General features: G+C 37.2%; 2 long non-coding RNA genes across 2 annotated transcripts; one reads left to right on the top strand and one right to left on the bottom strand.

Annotated features, from left to right (window-relative positions):
* LOC110264310 lies at positions 2,008-2,929 on the top strand. The gene is made up of 2 exons (XR_002350240.1): positions 2,008-2,120; positions 2,203-2,929. It is a non-coding gene; the product is annotated as an uncharacterized LOC110264310 (long non-coding RNA).
* On the bottom strand, positions 3,560-7,614 carry LOC110264311. The gene is made up of 2 exons (XR_002350241.1): positions 7,276-7,614; positions 3,560-5,059 (listed from the first exon to the last, which is right to left on the bottom strand). It is a non-coding gene; the product is annotated as an uncharacterized LOC110264311 (long non-coding RNA).

The following is a 24,296-nucleotide window of genomic DNA, read 5'->3' as shown; positions in this document are numbered from 1 at the left end:
TGGCATTTATAGATGTATGATATCGGATGAAAGTATTTTTGGATCGGTATTTCGGTTTAAAGATTTAAACAGGCTCATATTTTAGTATTAAATAGTATAAGTGTCTTCGTAATGTCCGAGCTATCAGAGTCGCGCAGCCGGAAGTGTGAGCTTTGGTAGTTAGGGTGTTACACACAAGATTTTGAAGCATGAATAAAATTTAAAATATTATTCTATTCTCAAAATTCAATCTAAAAATTATGTTTAATAAATTAATTCACTTAATTAGAGTATATTCATTAGAATTATTTTTGTAACAATAGCTAATGAAAATAAATTTATTCAGGATCAAGTTTAAAATAAAATAATAGTAATTAATGTGAATTTAATCAAGTATTAAAATAAAATAATGATAAACAATTGTTGTATTAATAATTTAATATAGTGGCATCCTGAATTTGATTTGTTTATAGATTTATAACTGAGTCAAGGAAGAACGATAGCCAACTCGAACTTACCTCGTTAACAGTTTGATAAGTTAAAGTGATGATGTTGATGGCAGATTTTGAACTTTAATTTGAACTTATATATTAATGTGAATTTAATATGGTACTGAAAGAAAATTAAGATTTTTTTTATGACATAAAAGATAGCCAAAGTAAGAAAAAGAGAAAACAAAAATTTCATATCTAGGACGAAGACTGGAAGACTGAGACTCAGTATCATATTTGTTAGTTCAGAAACTAGTACTAAAATTTTAGTCTCTGTTCCCAAAATTTTAGAAGTACCTCCAAAAAGTGGGGACAGGAGATTGAAATTTGGTGGGACGAAGACTGAAACTTTAATAACATTTTACACCTAAAATATCATCATTTCAATTAATTAATTTCAAGTTTACTCTGTGTACAAATTAAATTAAAGCTTTATTCTTATTTTAGTCTCTGTCTTCCACTTTACACCAAATACAATACTGAGACTTATTTCAATCTCGGCCTTTCAGTCTCTGTCTCTCAATCTCAGTCTCTCAGTCTCTGTCGCTCTTCCAAACGCTACCTAACATAAGCGCTGACGAAAACAATGATGAATATTATCTTATCCGCACTGTCATCGCATCGGATAAGATCCACACTCTAAAAGGATCGGTGTGGTTGTAGGACGTGGCAAATTTTCTGTTGGTCTAGGATGGATACCAATCTAGAGATACCATTTTATCAATACTCTAAAAATATATTTGTCTCTTGAATATGATAGAAAAAAATTTTAAATTATAATAGAATTGTCTTAATTTAATTTTAAAATAAATGTATAAATAAAAAAAATGCATTAGTTATTTGGGAAATTATGAAACCCTACTAGCTACTAAGCTCTTTGTTTTCATCGACGACTGTTTCATTTCTTCATTTCTACTTTCACATTTTCCTCTTTTCCTTCCCCTCCCATCCACTTCTCAGATCTCTGAATCCCCAATCTACTTGACCATCACCACTGCCGTTTTCTCTTATCCGGTCTCGCATTCCCAATGCCTCCCCTACAATAAATCCAATTTCCGCAGCTGCTGTCAGCAGTGCTGCACTTTTAGAAAGGGCCCCATCTGTGGTAGCTATGGATGGACTGCACCATTTTTCTTGCAGTTCCTCTTTTGAAATTTATTTATTTATTTATGTAGATTTTTGAAGCTACCTGAGAATGTACGAGTAACTAAGGTATGTTCTTTACCTTAGGCATACAATATTAGAAGTTTAGTGAAACTTTAGTTGTTTTATAAATCATTTTAATACCTGGATATATTTCCCTTTTTTATAAAAAAAATTTTAGTATGAAGAGAAGAAAGGAAAAATAAAAGAAAAATAAACCTCACATGCAATTTCCTGGATAAGTGCTATCTTTGGTGGATAATGTTAAGCCCTCCCTCGAGTTTCCTTCTTCTAACCCCCTTACCTTTTTCAAACTAAGTAATTTGATCATCTCTATCCCTATTATGACAGATGTCAAGGTTGATATACACTAATTCAGATTCTGGCATTAGCTTCAAATGCCATTCATCTGCAACCTTTCTTGCTTTCCATCCTCAGGATAACAATATCATTGCTATAGGCATGGATGATTTTTCAATTTAGATATATAATGTCCGTGTAGATGAGGTATGATTGCTGTTCATAAACTGTTTCTGCTAACTTATGATTTGTGTAATTTGGTGTTTATGCATAGCTTTCTTATTTGCAGGTTAAAAGTAAACTCAAAGGCCACACTAAAAGAATCACAGGTCTTGCTTTCTCTCATGTATTGAATGTCCTAGTTTCTTCTGGGGCAGATGCTCAGGTAATAGTCGTTCTGTGTAGATTTGCCTCCACAATCTGTTGATTAATTTTGCCTCCAGAATCTGTTAATGCCTTGTTTGATGGATGTTTTATCTAAGTTTGCAAGACATTCCTTTCCTTGCATTATTAATTTGTTTTAGTTATAATTTTGGAAATACAGAACATTTTATAGGTACAAATTTCATGTAGAATTGTTTAATTTATAATCGTTATTCATTCTCTATTGGAAGCAAGCAACTTGATACTCTGCTTTGAAGTCCTTCAAAGTCCACAATAGTTATATATGTGCTGCAAGAGACTTATGTGAAGATAATTGAGTGAAGATATTCCAAATTGTTTCGGTAACAGCTTTTCAGGCTGCCTTGAGCTTCCAATTCTAAGCTTTTGAGTTTCATTGTTTTCACTCTAAAATGTCTGTTGAATTTAGAAGTTAATTATCATTGACAAACATTGGATTGAAGTAAATTATCATTCTGTATTATCTGTGTATTGTGTTTCATCAAAAAGAAAGTTTTGATGAAAGCAACAATGCACCAATTAGAATGCAGCAAGGAGTCTCCCAATGACGAGGATTGAATACAGCAAGAATGCAACATTACAGCCTTCTATAAGTAGTTGAAGCTCTGAAGAAGTAAAGAACAAGTAAAGAACAAGTACAAGTAAAGAAGAAGCTTTGTAAGCCATTAGAGATAAGATTTTGATTTTGATTTTGTTTTTGCGTGTTGAAGCTCTAAAGGAGTGGCTGCATTTTATAGTACAATTACTTTGGTGTAACTATGGCGGTGAGTTAAATGTTTCTCGTGGAATGCAATGGCAGTTGCCAACGATTGTGTGATGGATGGAGCCTCTTTGTCTTTGGTAGTTGTTATTTGGTTAAAATGGTTAGTGTTATATGGCCTTAACTTGTATTACCTGCTATTTTTGGAAGATATTCACCAATGTCATAGTGGCTACTAAATGTAACATTCACATGGCTGAGTTGTGTGCTGTAAAATATCAAGAAAACTCTGAATCTTGTACCTCCGGGTACAAATCTAGTTGTGAAAATGGTGAAAAAATAGTGTTCAAACAACAGCTGGAATTATGTAAATCATGCACATATGCAGAAACAATCTTTTTATAAAAATACCGAGTGAAGAGTACTGTTATTTGAACATCTAAAATTTAGTGAAGCTTTCAATGTACCTAGATGATTAATCCAATATTGAGTTCATATTAATACTCAGTTTTGTGTAAAACAGTGTCATGCAGCATTTCATTTAAAAAAAAAACACAAGAATAGCATTATGTTGTTGCTGAATTCATTTCGTTTAGTGACATAACTTGAGCCTAGTTTTTTACACTTGAGTAACTAAATAAAAGAGCATCAAAACCACTGAAAGATTTTCCTCCTTGAATTCCCTGTTTTGACAAAGGTATTACAATTTTATAATGTTCTCATCAAACCAATAAATATTCTATGAGGCTTGCTTTTGCTTTTCCTCAGAAAATCTAGGAAGTTGGACCAATGAGTTTTCTCGGGTGACACCTTCCAAACCCGACCAATTTTGATCTTCAGCTGCTACTGCTGCTGAAGCTCCATCCTCATCCTCAACTTCGTCGGAAAAACCTTTGCTTTTTATGTTTGCCGTTACATTTTTCTGAATGTGCCAACCACATAATTGGTGAGTTGCATTTGGGAAGATTTCTTGAATTGCTGCCTTCATTGCCTCATCACCATCTGTGACCACAACACTAGGAGACTTGTTCAGCATGACATCTAGAAAGTTTTGCAACAACCACGTATATGTTACCGTTTGTTCGTTCTCTATCAAGGCAAAGACAAATATGCATGTTTGACGGTGATGGTTACAACTCGAGAAGATAACCAACGGTCTTCTGTACTTATTTTTCCGATAGGTTGTATCAAATGCAAGCACATCTCCAAAGCACTAATAATCCGCCCTACAAATGCCATCTGCCCAAAATAAATTCGCCAGCCGACTTTCATCAGTAGCACTGTACCTTGCCATGGCCATGGGGTCAACATCGGCTTTTCCAAGTAGATAGCTAATTGTTGCATTAGAATCCCCACCAATGAGCTTTGCACGACGAGTTCTTTCAATGTGGTTATCCAGATCCTTCTTTGTGAACCCGACATTAGCATAACCCCTGGCTTGGCCTACCATTAGTCCCATTATCTTAGCGCTTGGAAGACCATTATCGTGCATGGTGTTTGCCTGAGCTTTTTGAGCCTCATTCATCCCACAGTGGTTTGGAATTAGGTGTACCAAGCATTGGGGGACAAGATCGTGGTTGTGCTTCTCAACTAATTTTTTAACTCTCCAAGCTGAAGTTTTGGTGTCAAAGTACACCGCAAGCATGGCTTCACAACCCGTATGAGTCAGCGCTTTATGCTCCCTCTTCCTGTTCAAATTAGAGATGTATTTATCGGCTCTCTTTCCTTCCTTGTTGCAAAAAAAAATTGCCTTCTGCGTTGTGTTCCATCTTTTCCACGCGCTGTATCACCCTTGCGAACTCCGAACCCGACACACCTTGCATAACGCACATACAAGTGATAAGCTGCATCCGATGTTTCAAATGTCTGGTTTATAATATCATCGGCCGTCACAACAACACACTTGCTACTGCTGCAACCGCAATCACAAGTGCAATTTACATTCTCTTCCACATCGGTCATCAAGCAATCTTCAACATTCTCTTCTGAATTGAGTGGTTCTGAATCAACATCCATTGCACCCAGACTCGTTTTCTTTCTAATTCTATATATGTAAAAAAGTGAAAATTTTACCCCCTAAACAAGAACAGGTAGTAGTTGGAGATACACATAATTTTCTACTTCTTCAAGACACCTTAGAATTGTATTTTGCAGACCTCAGTATATTTAATAGATTCAAATTCAACTCTAGTATTTTATCCAATATATTTCAAATAATTTGATTAAGAGCATAATCTTAATTCAGATACAAAATAAATACCGAAAAAAATGACAAGTCTAAATCAACAAAATATACTTTAAATTTAGGTTAAATTTCAACTCCGTCTAAGTTTTGCACACCCTTACCAAGTTACCAAGGTTTCTCAAACCAAACAAACATCTAAGTAATCATTTATGACATGTTTATATTTTTTGATTCAAGTGTTGTGTGAGACTGTGAGTATTATTGTTCTTCTTCCTGCCACTAGAGAATTATGTATATTATTATTGCTAAGTTGTAAACTTGATGTACCCTTAATTATATGATTATAAATAAATGAAGAGTTATTTACACTATCAATTTAAAATACCAGCTTAAATTAGATGGTTGCACACTAAATTAACAAAAAAGTCAAGCTTAGGCACTAATTTAATTGCAGAAATATCATTTCTTCAAAAGTAAACACTAACACGTCCAATGTCATTTACAGTTTCATTTAATTAAGAAAAATGAAATTGGTCAACCAAACATGGCAAGCACTTAACCCAAACATGCAAATATGAATTTAACATAAGTGAAATGTGAAATGGAGAAGGAAATGAAAGAAGGTTGACAGGAAAGCATGAAACAGCCAGCATAGACACATTCTCTTGGGTATTGCTTGAAATTACCTATTGCTTAAAATTCGAATTTAAAATTTAGAGTTCAACAGAACTCCTACATTCTTGATCTATTTCGTCAGAACAAATGATCATTTGTGCTATATATATATAAAAGGAAATGAGATTTTTTTTATTATCTTCTTCGTTTTTATTTATATTTGTTGGTTTCTTTCTTGACTCATCTATCTACCCTTTTGAGTTTTAAGGTATGTGTAACTGTGTCCACAACAATGTTATACACTATACTTATTTTTTCAGTTTGTGATCAGACACGCAGGTCAATGCTTAATTGTTATTGTTAATGGATAATCTTAAGAGTAATTGTAAAGCTTTAAATGATAATAAACTTTTCCATCAACGTATAAGTTTTGTTAGCACACAATGCAATTGAGCTTAACCCTTGATATTATTAATTTATTTTTTGGTTTCAATGAACCTAAATAAACCCTTTTATTGGTATAACTTTCTTTTTCTCTATACATATGTACACACTCAGAAGTTATTCATATTCATACTTCATTTATACACTGCTTTTGACAGAGAATTGAAGGATGGCAAAAAAACAAAAGGGTCCTGCAATAGGGATCGATCTTGGAACTTTATTGTTAAAGCTTAAGACAGTAATAAAGCAAGAATTTTATCTTCTATGGAAACGTCCTAATAGCATTGAACTTGCAGGGAGTCGCTAACCGTGGTTGCTCAATTCGTGTGGGAAGAGACACAGAAAAGAATGGCAAAGGTAAGTTTCCAGTAAAATTGCAGTAGGTTGAGTTGAAGGAATTGTAACATTAGACTACCTATTCCTTCTTTAGAATATTTGCTTTGCTAAATGATAATGTATCAACTTGAATTTACTAATGCTAATGCCACATATACTGCTATGAAAAAATGCTATGCATCCCTTGTTTATTTGCCCAAAATCACCCCGTTAAGTAGGTAGTCTATAAAAATATAAAATCCTAAATTTTTGTTGCATCTTTCTAGCACTTTAAATTCGAACAAGAACTCTAGCTATGTAACATTGTTTTTCTGGTATTACTTTTCTCAATTGAATTTTACTTCATTTCCTTTTCCGTTCCAATTTTACCTCTGCAATTATATTTTTTTATATTACTGTTTCCCTTTCATCACTACTTCTTATTTCAAAATCAATTTCAATTTTAGTTACCAGTTTTTTGCATAACCCATTTAATTCTGTTTGATACCAATTATACAATTATTAATAAAATAGTAAAAAATCCCAATTTTGGCTTCAATCATTCATATAGTTCATCTTTTTATAAATATCCATGTGCCCATATTGGTGATCTTCACTCAATGTGATTATTTTTGACAAAAAAATCAAACACAGCAACCAAACACAAAACAGACGAAGAGAAAAATTTGTTGAAAACTCACCAGATTGGGACCAGGTTGTGCGAAGGAGGCCGAGGAGTTGCTAAAGGCGAGGAGGAAGTCGGGGACTTGCTGCTTCTGTCTCGGCGTCGACGGGCGCAATGACGGCGCGAGACTGACTACGAGGCAGTGACAAGACACGGAGCGGCGACGACGTCCAGGTCCAGGAGCTGCTGCTACTGCCGCCAGTGACGACGACGGCAAGGAAGGCACGCGAGATCGGAGCCGGGAGAGACCGACGACAAGCTTGTCGTATGATGCTGATAGAAGGAGAAAACTTGGGTCAATGAGATATGAGAGATGAGAGAGCTTCTGTGAAAGTGACGTTGAGGGAGGAAAAGGGATTATGAAACGATGTAGTTTGGTGGACTGAAGAAAAGGGCAAAAAAGGAAAAGATTCGGACCGGTTTATTTAAACCAGCTAGGTCGAACCGGATTTAAAGTATCTGGTTTAAAAATAAATTTTATTAACCGATTTTATAAAACACCAATCATAAAGTGACATGTCAGCAACTTTAAAAAAAGTTGTTTTTGTCAACTTTATGTGAGTCTCCCCCTTGTGCAAAATAACCACAAAGTTGAAAATGCGTAAAGATTAAAAATTTTTTCAATGATGCATAATAAAATTTATTGTGCAACATTTAAAAATGAACAAGAACCTCACCTATAAATAGTGAGGTTCCTTCGGTTTATTTTCATCAAACACAAGTAAGAGAAAAATAGATGTGTGAATACTTCTCAAAAAATTATAGTGTGTAGGTTTATGTATAGGAGATATTTTTGGATATTATCTCTATTATTCCTTGGTACTATAATTATCATAAAATTATAGTATTTAAATAGGAAAGAGATCTCACTGAAAAATAATATATGTACATCTTGAATGTGTAAGAGTGTGGAGAGGATATTGTATGATTATCCAAAAATATAGTAAAATTTTTGTTAAGATCGTCTAACTCGTAATTGTTATACGATTTTTGAGTTTTTCATGTTAAATATTTGTGCAAGTTATTATTTATGTAAAAGTATTGGTACAGTATTATTTGCATATATTGTACAGTACTATTTACAGAGACATATATTGATGTCCATATTATACTGTACACGTGTATGATTACTGTTGATCTATACGACTATTATTCATTTGTACGGTTAGTATTTACAAATAAATTTTTATTTTTATTTTTACATTGCGCTGTGCTCGTTGGCAAATTTAATTCTACAAAGACTTCTTAATTTATCGTCACATTTAGACTCCTTATAATTAAAACTATATATTCTATTTATCCTAATAAGTGGTACCATAGACTGTAGCTTAGGTGGACTTCTGGTTAAGGTGGAGCCTAAGGCTAGTGTAAAGTTTAATTCTAAGTATGTTATGTAGTTGCAGTGTTACTTGATCTTCCACATCAGAAAAAAATTATTCTTGGTTGTTCATCAGTTAACCTTGGGTATTGGAGGAAGTATCACTACAATAAATAAGGATTTTTGTAACGGTTAAAAATTATTGTCGTAGATTAGAATATCGTTGATAAAACTTTAGTCAACGCTTTGGCAACACTTTTTGACCTGTGGTATATATATTCGTTACCAATGCTAATAGACAACGGTTTTTTATATAAGGCAATAGCAACAAAAAAAATCGTTGCCTTTGTTATCTTAATAGACAACGGTTTTTACAATAATTTTTAAATAATAATTTTTAATGTTGTCAGTCATTATGCAATGGTTTACAATTATAACACGATAGGCAACGACTTTACATCATTGTAGCTTTGTTACTAGTTTGGAGAATGGTTTGAAAATCGTTGCCTTTTATTTTTTTTTTTTAAACAACGATTTTAATACCATTGCTATTTTGTAGTTACCTTTGACAATAATTTTAACGTCATTATTTTTTGTGACTTTTGACAATAATTTTTTGTAATTATATATTTTTTTATTTCCAATGGTTTTCTAATGTTGCATTGAAATTACTATTTCAACTATTTTTTTAATTTAGTGTCAATAAATAACCTTAAATATTTGAATTAAATTTCTAAAGAAAACTAATAGCACATTTACTATCAAATTCAATTTATAAAGTATTCTATAAGATCACACACATTACATCATCATTACAAAATACCATATACTAGTCTAAATCATAACAACCTCTAACTATTTTTTTTGAAAGTAAAATAGCTCAACACACTGGAGTGGATCAAACAGTATCAAACAAAACAAAAATACAGGCAACCCCAACAAACTCCTAGACCAAAGAAACAAAATCCCCACGTCATCTCCGGCATAGCCATCAACAACCCTAGAGATGCACACCTCTCCACTCGTTGCAGCTAAGGATGGTCATTGTGATGATATCTTCTACGCCTTTCATTTGGTTCTGAAATATCCTCCTATTTCGCTCCATCCAAATGTGCCAAATGATCGCACAGAAACACCTCAAACGCTGCTGTCGATCTTCTTTTCTTCGCGGCTCATCTGTCCAACTCAGGAAATGGTCCTTCACTAACTCCAGGAAATCCCAGAGCCGGCCAAACATAGATATCCATGCACTCCGCACCTGCCTAGCAAAATCACAGCCAAGAAACAAGTGATGGATCTACTCAACATCCTTATTACATAAAACACAGCTCTTATCATCCTGGCTAATAATCCCGATCCGACTTAGCCGTTCTTTGGTATTCACCCTGCCTACCAGGACAAACCAAGCAAACAGCTCCATCCTTGGTGGAACCAAACCTTTCCAGATGGTCTTTGTGAAGCTGTAACTGGTTACATCCTCTGATAGCATTCCTTCTTGTAGTACCTGCACAAAAGAGTTAGTCAAAAAAATACCAAGTCTATCATATTTCTACACAACTCTATTCTCCCTATTATTCGCTAGCCTCACAGGTCTCAAAGCCTCATGTAGCTGACTCAGAAGGTCTAACTCCCACTGAAAGAGCTCACGCCTCCATTGGAAGTTCCAAACCCACTCTAGCCCATTCAAAAACCCACAATCCCCAATAACTGAACCCACTCTAACTATATCGTCAATGCAAAATATTCAATAACAAAAAGGAAGTAATTAATTAAGTAGCATATAGGTTTATCATCATGTCCACAACATCATAACTTTTACTCTCTAGTATTTAATCTTCAAATTTTGTAACATTAATTAAGTTCTTTTTCCCTTTCAAAATGATTTTTCTGTGAACAAAAAAAATAGTAAATCAAATATGAAACTACACATTTTTAATGCTAATAATACTTGCTAAGAAAAAAAAAGCAGAAGAAGCTTAGTTGCATACTTGCATTAGTCAACAAACCAAGTTATAACTTATGAGAATGAGATTAGGTGCATGCTTTAAGACATACAATACAAATCACTAGAAAAAATGGGCAAGTGTTTATGCATGAAAACAAGGGTGCTGCTTATATTTAGTTATAAGGTGTCAAAACATATTTAAAGTTAACAGCTACTAGAGGTTTATGATAACAAGGTTGATATTAAAGCACAAAATATCTTACATTCAAGGAACAAGAATAAAGTCCCAAATACTCAACCAAGCACACCAGACTAAAAAATTATTTTCTTAACTTGTAGAGTTCTTTTTCTTTGACGAAGATAATACGCGTAATATTAAATCAGAGCCAATATTACATTCTTTAATCATAGTAGACTGAATTATATTAAGAACCTTTTCCATCCAATTAAAATCAACATTACAAGCATATTTAGCCAGCATATGTGTAGCACAATTTCCAGCTTTTTAAGATGTGTGAAAGAGTAATTCTAGAGTTGGTCTCCCAATTAAATGCAATCACTATCTATAGATTGATGAGCAAACTGAGTAATTCAAAGGAAATGGTCATTCTCTCAGTCCATATCTAAGTGGCATCCAGTTTTTCTGAATGAAGTTTAAGAAAGGGAAAAAAATACATCAATATGGAGGAAAATTTCCGACTCAGGGAACATTTCCTGCGGCCAAACCTGCCTTATCAAGCTTGGGAAAAAGGAAAAAAGAGCCTAAGAAAAAGGAAGAGCAAAACTCAGAGAAGCCCTGAAGATACCACAACTATACTCCCCTCCGAGTCTCTCTAGTGGATGTCTATAGAGAGATAGGCCACATGGAGAAGCTTCCACCTCCTCGTCCGATCAAACATAAGAAGGTAGGAAGTCGGACAGAATATTGTGAGTATCAATGAATGTTACGACTTGAAGAATGTTATAGAAAATTTGGCCAGAGAAGGCCGGCTAGACAGATACTTGGCTGACAGATTGGGCGACCCGAGAAAGAGATAGAGGGAGGAAGAGGAAAGACGACAAGAGCATCCACCTCAGACCCGCCCAGAGCAACATATACACATGATCAATGGGGGATTTGCCAGAGGAGAAATGTCAAAATTGTAACACCCTACCACACTGAACTTTACGCTTAAGTCGTAAAATAGAGGTGGAGTGGTATTATGACCTCTAAAATAAAATGTGTACATATAATAGCAGAAGGATTATAATATACTAGGAGCCTTGAAGAATAGAGGAAATAAAAATTGCGAATTAAAAGCGCAATGCTTAAGAAACGAGTTATCTTGCATACTAAGAAAGCTATAGCTGTTAAGTATAAAGTAACCAAAAACAGAAACAAAGGGTCAAAGATAAAAAGTAATAAGCTCCTAACTCAGCCCGCGAAGTCAAGACTGGCCGGAAAATATGCACACACATATATATACATATCCAAAACCCAAATATACATAAACAAAATCCTGTCTCTCCATAAACCTCTAAGAGGATCAAAAAGAACAAGTTATGCAGAGAGAAAGCTAAGTGTGTGTGTATATATATATATCTCACTGTACAACAAAATAACACAGTAACCACTTCGCTTCAGGAGTCCAGACGCCTAACAAGATGTCTCTTGACCTGCATCTGAAAAACAACAACATAGTATGGGGTGAGAACCAGAGGTTCTCAGTATGGTAAAGGTGCCACACACATAAGATATAAGGTCTTGGGAATGCCAGAGGCAATCCTAAAACGCCGACACTCAGATTATAGAGCTTAAAGTATTAAATAGAAGTCATAAAAGGTGGTTTTCTAAGAGTATCTAACCCTAACTTAACTTAACCTTAAAATCTAAGTCCCATACTGCCATTCCTCCATACTTCCATCTCCGTCAGCATTTCACAGACAAATAAATAGATAAAGGCAAGCACAAGAAGGTTACAAATACTGTAGGTAACAAATATACATTTAACATGGCAAGTACACTTAGGCACACCCAATTAATGCACAAATAAGTAATTCAAGTAGTATGCATATTATGCATGCATGTTCTATGGCTGATGAGGCTCATTTGTCGGTTACCCAGCCAACTTGACAAGTTCAAAAACCTTAGACTGTCCCTCGACGTGCATCCCCAAGAGTCTATGCATAGCTTTTTCTCAAATAATCAATATTGCTCAATGGGGGTTAACATTCCCGGTAATTTATAAGTGCCCGGTCACCCTTACGTCGTAGGGTCAACAAAGTATCAAGTTTTTAACCTGGTACATGTGGTGGTAAGCTACGGTACTTTACTCAGGAAAATCTCGTATCTCAGATCATTTAATCATTCAAGCCAAGTATCATATATGATCATTCATTTAATTATCAAGCCAAGTATCATTCATAATCATCCGTAACATTTCATAATCAATTCATCATTTTCTTTTTGGCTTTACTTCACCTCCAAGTTATCTCCATTTCCTAGCTTCATCTGACTGTCAGGCTTAACACCACTTTTTATGACTAAAGGAATGAAAATAGAGGTTTAGATATTTGAAATAAGGTTTTAAAACTCAAAAATCATGTTTGCTAGAACAGGTGCCACGCGCACGCGTGGCTCCCGCGTACGCGTTGGAGTGTGAAGATGCAGCTCGTGCGCTCGTCCCTTGTCATGCGTATGAGTAGGAAAAACTTCATGTCACGCGTGCGCGTGGGTCACGCGTACGTGTGGATATGCTTGTTAGCTCCTTACGCGTACGCATAGGACCAGTCACGTACGCATCGCCAAAACCCATGCCACGCGTGCGCGTGGGCCACGTGTACGCATGGATGTACGTTCTTCAAAAAAGGAATCAATCAGAGAGCTGCATAACTAGAGAAATACCACCTGCATATTAACAAATTCCACACCAAAATTTCAGACGGGCATAATTCAGTCGTTTTAAATCGTTTTTCTTCCGTTATTCGAACGGCATAAACTTCATGAACCCAATTTTCATTTAAAATAAATTGGAATCAATTTGGGATTCCAGAAGCCAAGTTATAGCCTACCGAAGTTTGGCCCAAAACCAAAGTATTGCAAATTCTTTAAACCTCATGTTCATTCAAAGTTTCCATTCCATTCAATATTAAACATGTCAATACCAATACAATTGCCAACAACAAACCTCAACAAAACTCTACACCATTCCATTAACCACCATTCAATAACACTAAACAATCTCATTTCTCAACAATTCCATCAAGCTTCCATTCAATATTCTTGTAAACATATAATCAACAAGTCAACCATATTTCTTTCTAACATCAATATAAGTAACAATCTCCACCACATAATCAAATCACCAGTTATCCAACAAACACTAACCAAACATGTTCATCAATAAATTACTAAACATTCAATATACACATGCATTCCAACTTATCCTATGGTCATCTAGCCTAAGTTTTCACAGAACATTATATATTAAATGCAAGAAACCTAAACCATACCTTGGCCGATTCCCCACGTAACGATCAAGGAAATTTAAATAAAACCAACACAGCCCCAAAACATCAACTAAACAACTTCCTCCAAGTTCCGGTATTCACAATTTCAAGCTCCAATTATTTATTCACAACCTAATACACATTCAGAATACATATATACCCAATTTAATTCCCAAAGCTCAAATTTAGTGAAATTAAAATAGAATTATGGTATCCTTACCTTACCCAAGCTTCGCATAAGTAAGAGTGAACGTTTTTCTCAAGCTAATTGGATCCTAAAACATCAAAAATAAAAAAAATTCAACATCTCTTCCAATTTTCAAAAAATTGGGGGAAAGGAGTATCTGGGAGTGATTAATAACTTACCAATGAAATTGTTCCAATAGAAACGTAGAGCTCGACACGGTGGTCGCGTGGCCACAAACGGTGCGACGATCGGAGTTCGGACGGAGAAGTTACGGCGAGTTGAAGGTTGTCGTAAGGGTCGAAAACGTTTTCTCGTTCTCCCCTTCCCTCTGCTCGCTGGAACGTGTACTTGGGAAGAAAGGGGAAATTTTTGGGTTTCATTTAATGTCCTTTTGGGCTGGTTTGGGTCCACAGGCCCGGTTCAACCGGTTCGGCCTGTTTAGTCTAATCTTTGACCGATTTCTTCAAAATTAGTGTTAAAATTTTCGTTTCAATGAGCTCTATCCTAATTTGTTATAATATTCACATTTCTAATCTTCCTTATTAAAAACTAATTTATTGACTAACTATCTACTAATTTAACGGGGTTTACAAAAATCATCACGGAAAAGGCATCTCAAAGAGGTATACCAAGTCGGGGAGGAAAATAGACTGCCCGACTTACCTACCATTTCGTTCACTAAAGAAGACGCTCAAGGGATAACACCTGGGCATGATGATCTCGTGGTGATAACAATGATCCTCACAAATGTAAACCTCCATAGAACCCTGATAGACCAGGGCAGCTCGGCAGACATCCTATTCAAACCCGCCTTCGACAAACTCAGGTTGGAAGAAAAATACCTAAAGGTCTATCCAGACAACCTCTTTAGACTAGGGGATACTCCAATCCGACCTCTTGGGTATATCTCCTTATACACCACTTTTGGAAAGGGAACAATGTCGAAGAAATTGAGTGTCGATTACATCGTGGTCGACGTAACATCGGCATATAATGCCTTAATAGGTCAGACCACCTTGAATCGATTTCCAGCTGTTGTCTCAACACCTCACCTATGTATGAAGTTCTCCACAATGGAAGGAATTGCCACTATTAAGGGGGACCAAAAGCTAGCATGTAAATGCTACAATGAAAGCCTTAAATTTAAAAGGCAACCTGCGGAGCAAAAAGGTCAACACAATTGAACCGGGGGGGGGTATCCGAATTTGAGAAGAACTGCGCTCCCAACCTAGAGGCAAGGTAAAGGAGTACAAATCGGAGACCACCCTGACAAAATAACAAATATCGGGGCTAATCTGGAGGAAAACCTAAAGGAACAGCTTGTTGATCTACTAAGAAAGAACTCCAACCTCTTCGCCTGGAAAGCCTCTGACATGCCCGGCATAGATCCCTACCTGATGTCCCAAAACTTGTAGTATGTCCGGGCTCCCGACCTATTCAACAAAAGCATCGAAAGCTCAAACCAGAAAGGACATAGGTCATGGAGGAACAAGTGCAGGCCTTGCTAGAGGCAGGGTTCATAAGGGAGGTAAAATATCTATTGTGGCTAGCTAACATTGTTTTGGTGAAAAAACAAAATAGAAAATAGAGGATGTGTGCAGATTACACCGACCTCAACAAAGCTTATCCTAAGGATCCATATCCCCTCCTTAGTATTGATGCTCTGGTCGACTCAGCCTCAGGCTATAGATATCTGTCATTCATGGACGCTTACTCGGGATACAACCAAATCCTGATGGACAAGCCAAATTAGGAAAAGACCTCGTTCATAACTCCAAAGGCTAACTATTGCTATATAGTAATGCCTTTTGGGTTAAAGAACGCAGGGGATACATACCAGCGACTAATGAACAAAGTATTTTTCTCCCACTTGGAAAAAATTATGGAGGTATACGTAGATGACATGCTCATCAAGACCAAAGAGAACGCAACACTGTTGTCCGATCTCTCCGAGGTGTTCTCCATAATAAGGAAGCATGAAATGAGGTTGAACCCCTCAAAATGCACCTTCCCAGTAGAAGTAGAAAAGTTCTTGGGCTTCATGTTAACTCAAAGAGGTATAGAAGCAAATCCAGACAAGTGTCAGGCTATACTCAACATGAAGAGCCCGACTTGTGTTAAAGCGGTCCAACAATTAAATGGAAGATTGGCAGCCCTATCCAGATTCCAACTCGAATCAACTCTGAAATCACTTCCCTTTTACTCAATCCTAAGAAAAGGAAAGAAATTTGAGTGGACCCCAAAATGTGAGCAAGCCTTTCAGGACTTCAAGGCATTTCTGGGACGGCCCCCTATACTTACCCGACCTATCAAAGAGGAAGAGCTCGTGCTGTACTTGGCAATAGGAAGCTAAGCTATAGCTTCAACCCTGATCTGAGAAGATAAAAAGGGACAGCAACCTATCTATTTCATCAGCAAAGCCCTACAAGGGGTAGAGTTGAACTATCAAAGAATAGAAAAGTTTGCTTATGCCCTTATCCTCACATCTCAAAGACTCCGACCTTACTTTCAGGCTCATACCATCAAAGTCCACACTAATCAACCAATGAAACACATTTTACAAAAGACGGACTTGGCATGGAGGATGCTACAATGGGATGTGGAACTGTCCAAGTTCGACCTAAAGTATAAAGCTCAGACCGCAGTTAAGTTGTAATACCTTGCTGACTTTATCGCTGAGTACACCAAAAGTCCAGGAGATCCAGCTACATGGAGCCTATATGTAGGTGGGTCATCAAATAAATCTGGAAATAGGGCAGGTGTTATTTTAGAAAGCAACCAAGGAACTCGGATAGAACTCTCCCTAAGGTTTGAGTTTCCTACTTCTAACAACCAAGTAGAGTACGAGGCCTTACTTGCTGGCTTGAAGCTGGCCAAAGAAGTAGGGGCGGAAAGATTGATGGTGTTCAGTGATTTGCAAGTAATAACTTCGCAAATTAACAGCACCTATCAACCAAAAGACCCCATTATAAAGAAGTACTTGGATGAAGCCCGAGAACAACTGACACACTTTGCAGAAGGAGAGGTCCGACATATAGCTCAGGATCCAATGCCCGAGCTGATGCCCTCTCCAAATTAGCCAGCATCAAGCCAGGGGGCAACAATAGAAGTCTTATTCAGGAGACTCTGCAAACACCATCAATATCAAAAGAGGAGGATAGTTCAGAGGTATTGACCATATCCAATCAAAACCTAGGATGGATGACTCATATAATCAACTACCTTAAATTTGATGTCCTCCCCAAGAATGAAAAAGAAGCCAGAAGGCTTGTAAAAGAGGCGCAAAATTATACATTGGTCCACAATATTCTATACAAAAGAGGGATCTCAACACTCCTCTTGAAATGTGTCCCGATCTCTAATACAAAGAAAGTCTTAAAGGATGTGCACAGTGACATATGTGGAAATCACTTGGGAGCTCGGTCACTGGCAAAAAAAGTGATCTGAGCCGACTTCTTCTAGCTGACCTTACAATAGGAAGCGACTGAGTTCGTTAAGAAGTGTCCACCTTGACAGAAACATGCCAACTTCCATGTTGCGCCACCTGAGAAACTTATTAGCGTTACCTCACCATGGCCATTTCTAAAATGGAATCTCGATATGCTCGAATCATTTTTACAAGCACCAGGACAAGTCAAATACCTCATAGTAGGGATTAACTACTTCACTAAATGAATCGAGGTAGAGCCTTTAGCAACTATAACCGCCCAGAGAAGTAAAAAATTCATTGTATAAGAACATTGTCACAAGGTTTGGAGTTTCTCACTCCATCACCACGGACAATGGGACTCAATTCAATGACTCAACCTTTAGGAATCTGGTGGCCGACCTAAAAATAAAACACCAGTTCACATCAGTAGAGCACCCCCAGGCCAATGGACAGGTAGAAGCTGCCAACAAAGTCATACTGGGTGGGTTAAAGCGCCGACTATAAGACGCGAAACGGGCTTGGGCTGACGGGTTCCCTCAAGTCTTGTGGGCATATCGGACCACCCCGTATTCTACAATAGGGGAGTCACCTTTCTGACTTGTTTACGGAATGGAAGAAATGATCCCCATAGAAGTAGCTGAAGAATCACCCAAAGTCATATTCTACAACGAAAGAGCTAACTCCCAGGCACAAAAAGAAGAGCTCGATCTCCTCTCTGAAGTCCGAAAAAGAGCTCAAATTAAGGAGGAAGTCCTAAAGCAAAGGATGGCTCTAAGATACAACCAAAAGGTGATCAAGAGGAGCTTCGCCACCAACGACCTCATCTTGATCCGAAATGACATTGGAGTACAAAAATCAGGAGAAGGAACGCTTGCTGCTAATTGGAAGGGACCTTACAAAATAGTTGAGGTCTTAGGCAAATGTTACTACAAAGTGTCCAACCTCCAAGGGTGGGAGCTCCCGAGGTCTTGACACGCATGTAATCTAAGAAAGTATTATAGCTAGACAGCGAAACCTTGTGCATCGGTGTACTCTTTTTCCCAATTTTAGGGTATTTTAATGAGGCATCAGCATAGAGACTAGGAGTACTCAAGCCCCTAATACGTAGATTTACTTAAAGGAATTTCTTTACTATTAATAAAATTTCTACTTCTTTCTTTAAAGGTTTCCTATTAAAAATACATTAATTTAAGCTCAACAAACCACAAAAGTCATTACCCAACATAAGATGGTCAGCAAGATGAAGTGACGAGGTACAAATTAATGTAAGAACTTATATAAACAACTACTGAAAACGGCCTCAATTGTTAGGCCAGGTAAAAAACGAGCTGTAAAAGTAACTTAATAAAGACCGACTACTCGAAGCCGGAATTAGGAAAGGAAACTCATAAAAGAACTACTCATTTGACAAAGTTGCTAAGATTCAAAATCAGGAAAACTATATTCGACTTCAAAAACCTAGCTCCATTTCAAAAGCAGAAGTGTTATTTGAGATATAAAGAAAATAACTTGAATAGTACTTTATAAAAGTTGTGGAAGCAACTAAAACAAAAGGTAAAGTGTTCAAGAAATTACCAAATATTACAAAAGAAAGTAAAGTGTTATAAGACCCAGCTCGGGTCATTCTAAATATCTAAAACAAAAACAAAGAGAATTTAAGGTTTCTCGCTGAAGAGCGAAATTCTCGCGCGATCTAGAATTTTCACGAATAAATTTCCGTTGTAAGTATAGCTTCTAGACCGACAATAATTCCTTTCTTACAAAAGTTTGGCTGTCACAAGTAACAAAATCCAATAAAATTTATAACCGAAGTATTTAAACCTCGGGTCGTCTTCTCAAGGAATTGCAGGGAGGTATGATTTATTATTGGTTATGGAAAATTGTATATTTTTGGGTTTTTTAAAATAAGGAACAAGTAATTTAAATGGCAAGAAAAATAAATTAATAAATTATAAAGAAAAATCTCTTGGCAAGGTATAAGGACTGGAAATCCTATTCTAGTTATCTTTATCAGGTGTGATGAGAATTGTTGTTGCTCCCACTTAGTTAACCCTTACTTTATAAAGGAAAGTCAAGCGGACTAATTAAGTTAATCCTCAAGTCCTAGCCAACTCCTGTGGAGAGACCAGTTTTAGAGCGATCCAAATCAATCAGCAACTCCAATTTCAATCAATAGCTGAGTTTGATAACTCAAGTGTTACCAATCACTTAACCAAAGCCAAAGGGAAAATAAATCTAACTTAAATTGAAAGCAATCATAAACAGAATAAAACAATCATTAATCTGAAATACCTCAATTAATATTAAATAGAATATTCAAATCTTGACATGAAAAGGTTTGTAGGATAAATTGGAACATTAACAAGTAAAAGCATTGGAATAAATAAAAATAGAAGAGCGACATAAATTAAAAGAACATTGAACCTGGCATTGAAGTAAAGTAGCCTAAACCTAATAGAAATCCTAAATCCTAATCCTAACAGAGAGGAGAGAGCCTCTCCCTCTAAAAGCTACATCTAAAAACCTAAAATTATCAATATTGTATTTGTTACTAAGTTGTTATTTGATTCCCCCATTCTCTGGCTTATATTCTGTGTTTCTAGATTTGGAATTGGGCCAAAAAAGGGTGCAGAAATCGCTAGGGGCGTTTTCTGCAGATTCTTGTACGTGGCATCTGTCACGCGTTCGCGTGGGTCACGCGTTCGCATCATTTGCGTTCTGCTCAAGGCACACGTCCGCGTCGTCCACGCGTTTGTGTCGATGCCATTTCGCGCTAGGCACGCGTTCGCATCGTCCATGCGTTCGCGTCGCTGCCTTTTCTTCAAAACTCCATTTTTGTGCTTTCCTTCTATTTTTGTATGTTTCCTTTTTGTCCTTTAAGCCATTCCTGCCCTATGAGACCTGAAAATACTTAACACACAAATTACGGCATCAAATGGTAATAAAGGATAATTAAAATTAATATTTTTAAAGTATAGGAAACATGTTTTACATATATCATAAAATAAGGAAGGGAAAGTAAAACCATGCAATTTACATGAATAAGTGGGTGAAGGATTGAATAAATAACTTAAATTGGGCACAAAATACATCATAAAATATGGGTTCATCACTCGCCAAGCAGCGGGTTGAGATCCTCGCCCGTAGCAGCATCTTTTCCCTTGACAGGAGGGGTCGGAGGATGCATAAAGATCGGCACGGTTGGGATAGACGTAGATGGTGAAGAAGAGGCCTCCACATTGACAATCTCGGGTTGGACCTCGGACGGTGCAGAAGCTTGACCGACTTGGGGAGCAGAAATCTTCGAGTCGAGAGGAGGCCCCTCATCCTCATCAGGGGCCGGCACAATCTTTCCGTCAACAACAATGTTATCTTGACTAAGTTGGGAAAGGTCTAGGTCGGGGGCAAGGACTTGGACTTGAGCCTTTAAATTTTCAAACATCTCATCCATCCCCCTGACAACATTCTCCTAAAGGGCCGCATACTCCTCCCGAGCTGCTTTCAATTCATCCTTGAGGTCAATAAGCTCCCCGTAAGTCCTAGTGTAACTTTCCTCGGCCTTATTCTTCATCCCCTCTGCCATCAATGCTGCCGCCTCAGCCTTTATTGCTCGAGAATGAGCTTTCTCCAAGTCAGACTTCAGCTTGGCGTTCTCCTCCTCTAACTCCTCCTTCAAGCCATTTAACCTTTCCACTTTAGCTCAGGAAGAGTCAAGGAAAGCCTGAATAGCACGGACATGAGTCTTTCCCAGCTTCTTAGCCAAAGCAGTACTCACCCCGCCATACGGATACAATTACGGGTCATATGGTGGAGGTGATTCTAGATAGCCACGTCATCCATAGCTATTTGACTATGGGGCAAGATGTTCTTTTCACTCTAAACGAACCCGTCAAAATCCTTATCATTAATGCCCGACTCCCTAGTAGTTTTCTATTTTTTGGGAGGAGGCCCTGGCGGTAACGGGGAAGATGAAGCACCCGAGCTCTTAGAAGATGGGTCAGAAGGTATCAACCAAACGGAAGGAGTTGGGATGACCTTTTTCTGGGCTATGGGGCCAGGGTCCGACTTCTTAAGGGAAGGTCGGGAAGAAGCACCCCTAGCCTCCTTATCTTGAAAGCCCCCGAGCCACAACCGTTTTTCGGGTTTGACGCAAGTATTTCATGGACGAAGTTTTAGAAGCCATTGTCTCTGTAAAAAAACAAGAGGCATATTAGAACAACAAATACAATTTGAGAAATCATAAAGGCTAGAGGTCGGAAGACTACCTAGCTTGGACCGAAGCTGACTGGGGTCCCCTAAGAACCTCTTGGTGTCTAAATGAGGAGCCCGACCCCAACACTCTTGCAACACGTCCACAAAACGTCTTTCAACCTCATCTAACCTATCCACAATATACTTGGCTATAACAGGCTCCTCTTGGCAATAAAAGGGAAAGGAGGGTTCGTCATTCTCATCTAAATAAAAAGGTTGGACACCTACAGATCGGTCCTTAAAAAAAGTAATTTTTGAAGTCATGGAAAGGCTCATCAAAAACAGAAAAAATCTTTCTACCGTAAACAGCTCGGAAAGAAAACCAAGAATCCTTCCGCTTTAATGTCCCGGGTGTGGTTAGCACAAACAAATAAAAGAAAACCGAGGCAGAAGGTTGGACCTCGAGTTCTCGGCAGAGGAGTTGAAAAATTTTCAGAAAAGCCCAAGAATTTGGGTGCAATTGGGTGGGAGCAACATTACAAGACCAGAGGATATTCGACTCAAAATCCGAGAAGGGAAGAGAAATGCCCAGCTTAGAAAAAAAACAATCGTAAGCGTAAAAGAAAAGACGCTCCGAGTTATCTAAAGGAGGGAAACAAACCATCTCCTCAGGGTCGAGTACTACCAACTCATAATTCCTCTTGTCCTCTCTATTCTCACAAATATTATGATGGCTACAGAAGGTATCACAGTATTTCCTATCTACTACCGAAACACAAGAAAGAACAATGGTATCTACCCAAGTTAGAATGCTAGGGGGAACCTTAGTAAACATACCGAGAACAGCAAAACAAGACATAAAGTCTATACCTATAAATGCAAAGTAAAGAAGTCGTTACTGATAGAGCTCGGACACCATCCAATATAGGTCGGGCAAAAGCAAACAAACCAATCAACACAGTTCTACGACTCTTCTATACACAGAAGGACTCGAAATGGCGCCCCTCATATTCCATCAGTAACCACAACATCATATAGCAGGGACACCATTAGGGGTAACATAAATGTAATTGATAAACCAAAACGATTACAGTATTTAGCAATTCCAGAAAAGCAATTCAAGACAACAAAAAGGAAAAACTTCAGGCTATGTAACAGTAGCCAAACAAAAGGAAAATTCCTAGAAAAAAGCAACATCATCAAAGATCCAAGTACCCAACAGTAACCCATTGTCAACAATCAGAGGTCATTCAAGAATAGCCACAAGAACAAACAAACAATGCAAGACTATTAAAAATGATGAGACACTAACCTCAAAGGGGGTTTGAAATGAAGAGGGGCACATCAAGCAGCAAGACACGAACAATCCTCTTCAAAGAACTCTTCCGAGAAGAACGAGATTAGGAGAACCTTGAAAAATGGAGTCTCAAAGTAAGACGAAGGAAAAGAAAGGATCTTTTCTTCACAATGATAGCAAATGAAAAGACTTTCAGAAATAGGAAAAAGGAGAAGAAGAAAGGCCACGGTGCTTTTATAAGAAACAAAGAGTAACGTGCCTATTTACTCCTCTTTAAAACATGCGCACAATTCAAGAAAACTGCCGTGCCAACTTAGCCCCTCATTTAAAGGGAGGCACCATTCAAATTTTCAAGTACGTTGAGTACTTGATCTTTGGAAAGACGGGGCACCCGACGTCTAAGCAAAAATTACGAAATGCTTGAGCTCGACCTATAAAAGGCTCAAGACTCAAGCAGGGGCACTGCTCATACTCTGCCCTAATAAGCAAAGCCAGGTCAAACAAACAAAAAGGTCCACCAAGAAAAATGGCCTCTACAAACATACCCGGCCTCTTTAAAGAGGTCAGATACCGACAAAAGAGCCCAGCTCTACATGTCCAAAGCAGGTAACTGCCTCCGCCAATCTCTCCTACAATTTCTATCTTTACTAAAAGATAGATTCCAACAAACTTCCAAGATAAAGGAAACAGTTATCCATCAGAAATGATGGAACTACTCTAACAAAGGTGGTTATCGACCCCACTATAAGTACACTGACATCCCTCAAGTATAATTCACATTCTAATCTACTAAAAGCCTGCCTACAGCCCTTGCTAACTTAAACATCGGAGTCTCTTGTAGGTACCACCTCCAACTCCTCACGAAAAACTCGAACTGACGGTATCTCAACATCAACAAATCAGATGCTGCCATACAAAGAGATCCGAACCTCACGTCCCGTCCCAATTCAATGTTTTAAGTAACATTTGCAACAATTTTTATTCTTTTAACAATTATCACCATCATCATGTAAACAAAATTTTGAACTAAATCATTACCAAAAATAAAATATATTTCATCATTAAAAATATAATTATACTAAATATATAATAAAAAATATATAAATATTATTTATATATATAAATTAAATAAAAATTATATATAAAATTTAAAATAGTATATAAAATGAAATTATTAATT

Source organism: Arachis ipaensis, chromosome B07 (genome assembly GCF_000816755.2).
Source record: "Arachis ipaensis cultivar K30076 chromosome B07, Araip1.1, whole genome shotgun sequence".
NCBI lineage: Eukaryota > Viridiplantae > Streptophyta > Magnoliopsida > Fabales > Fabaceae > Arachis > Arachis ipaensis.
The sequence above is the reverse complement of the archived record's forward strand: the minus strand, read 5'-3'. Positions and strand labels throughout refer to the sequence as shown.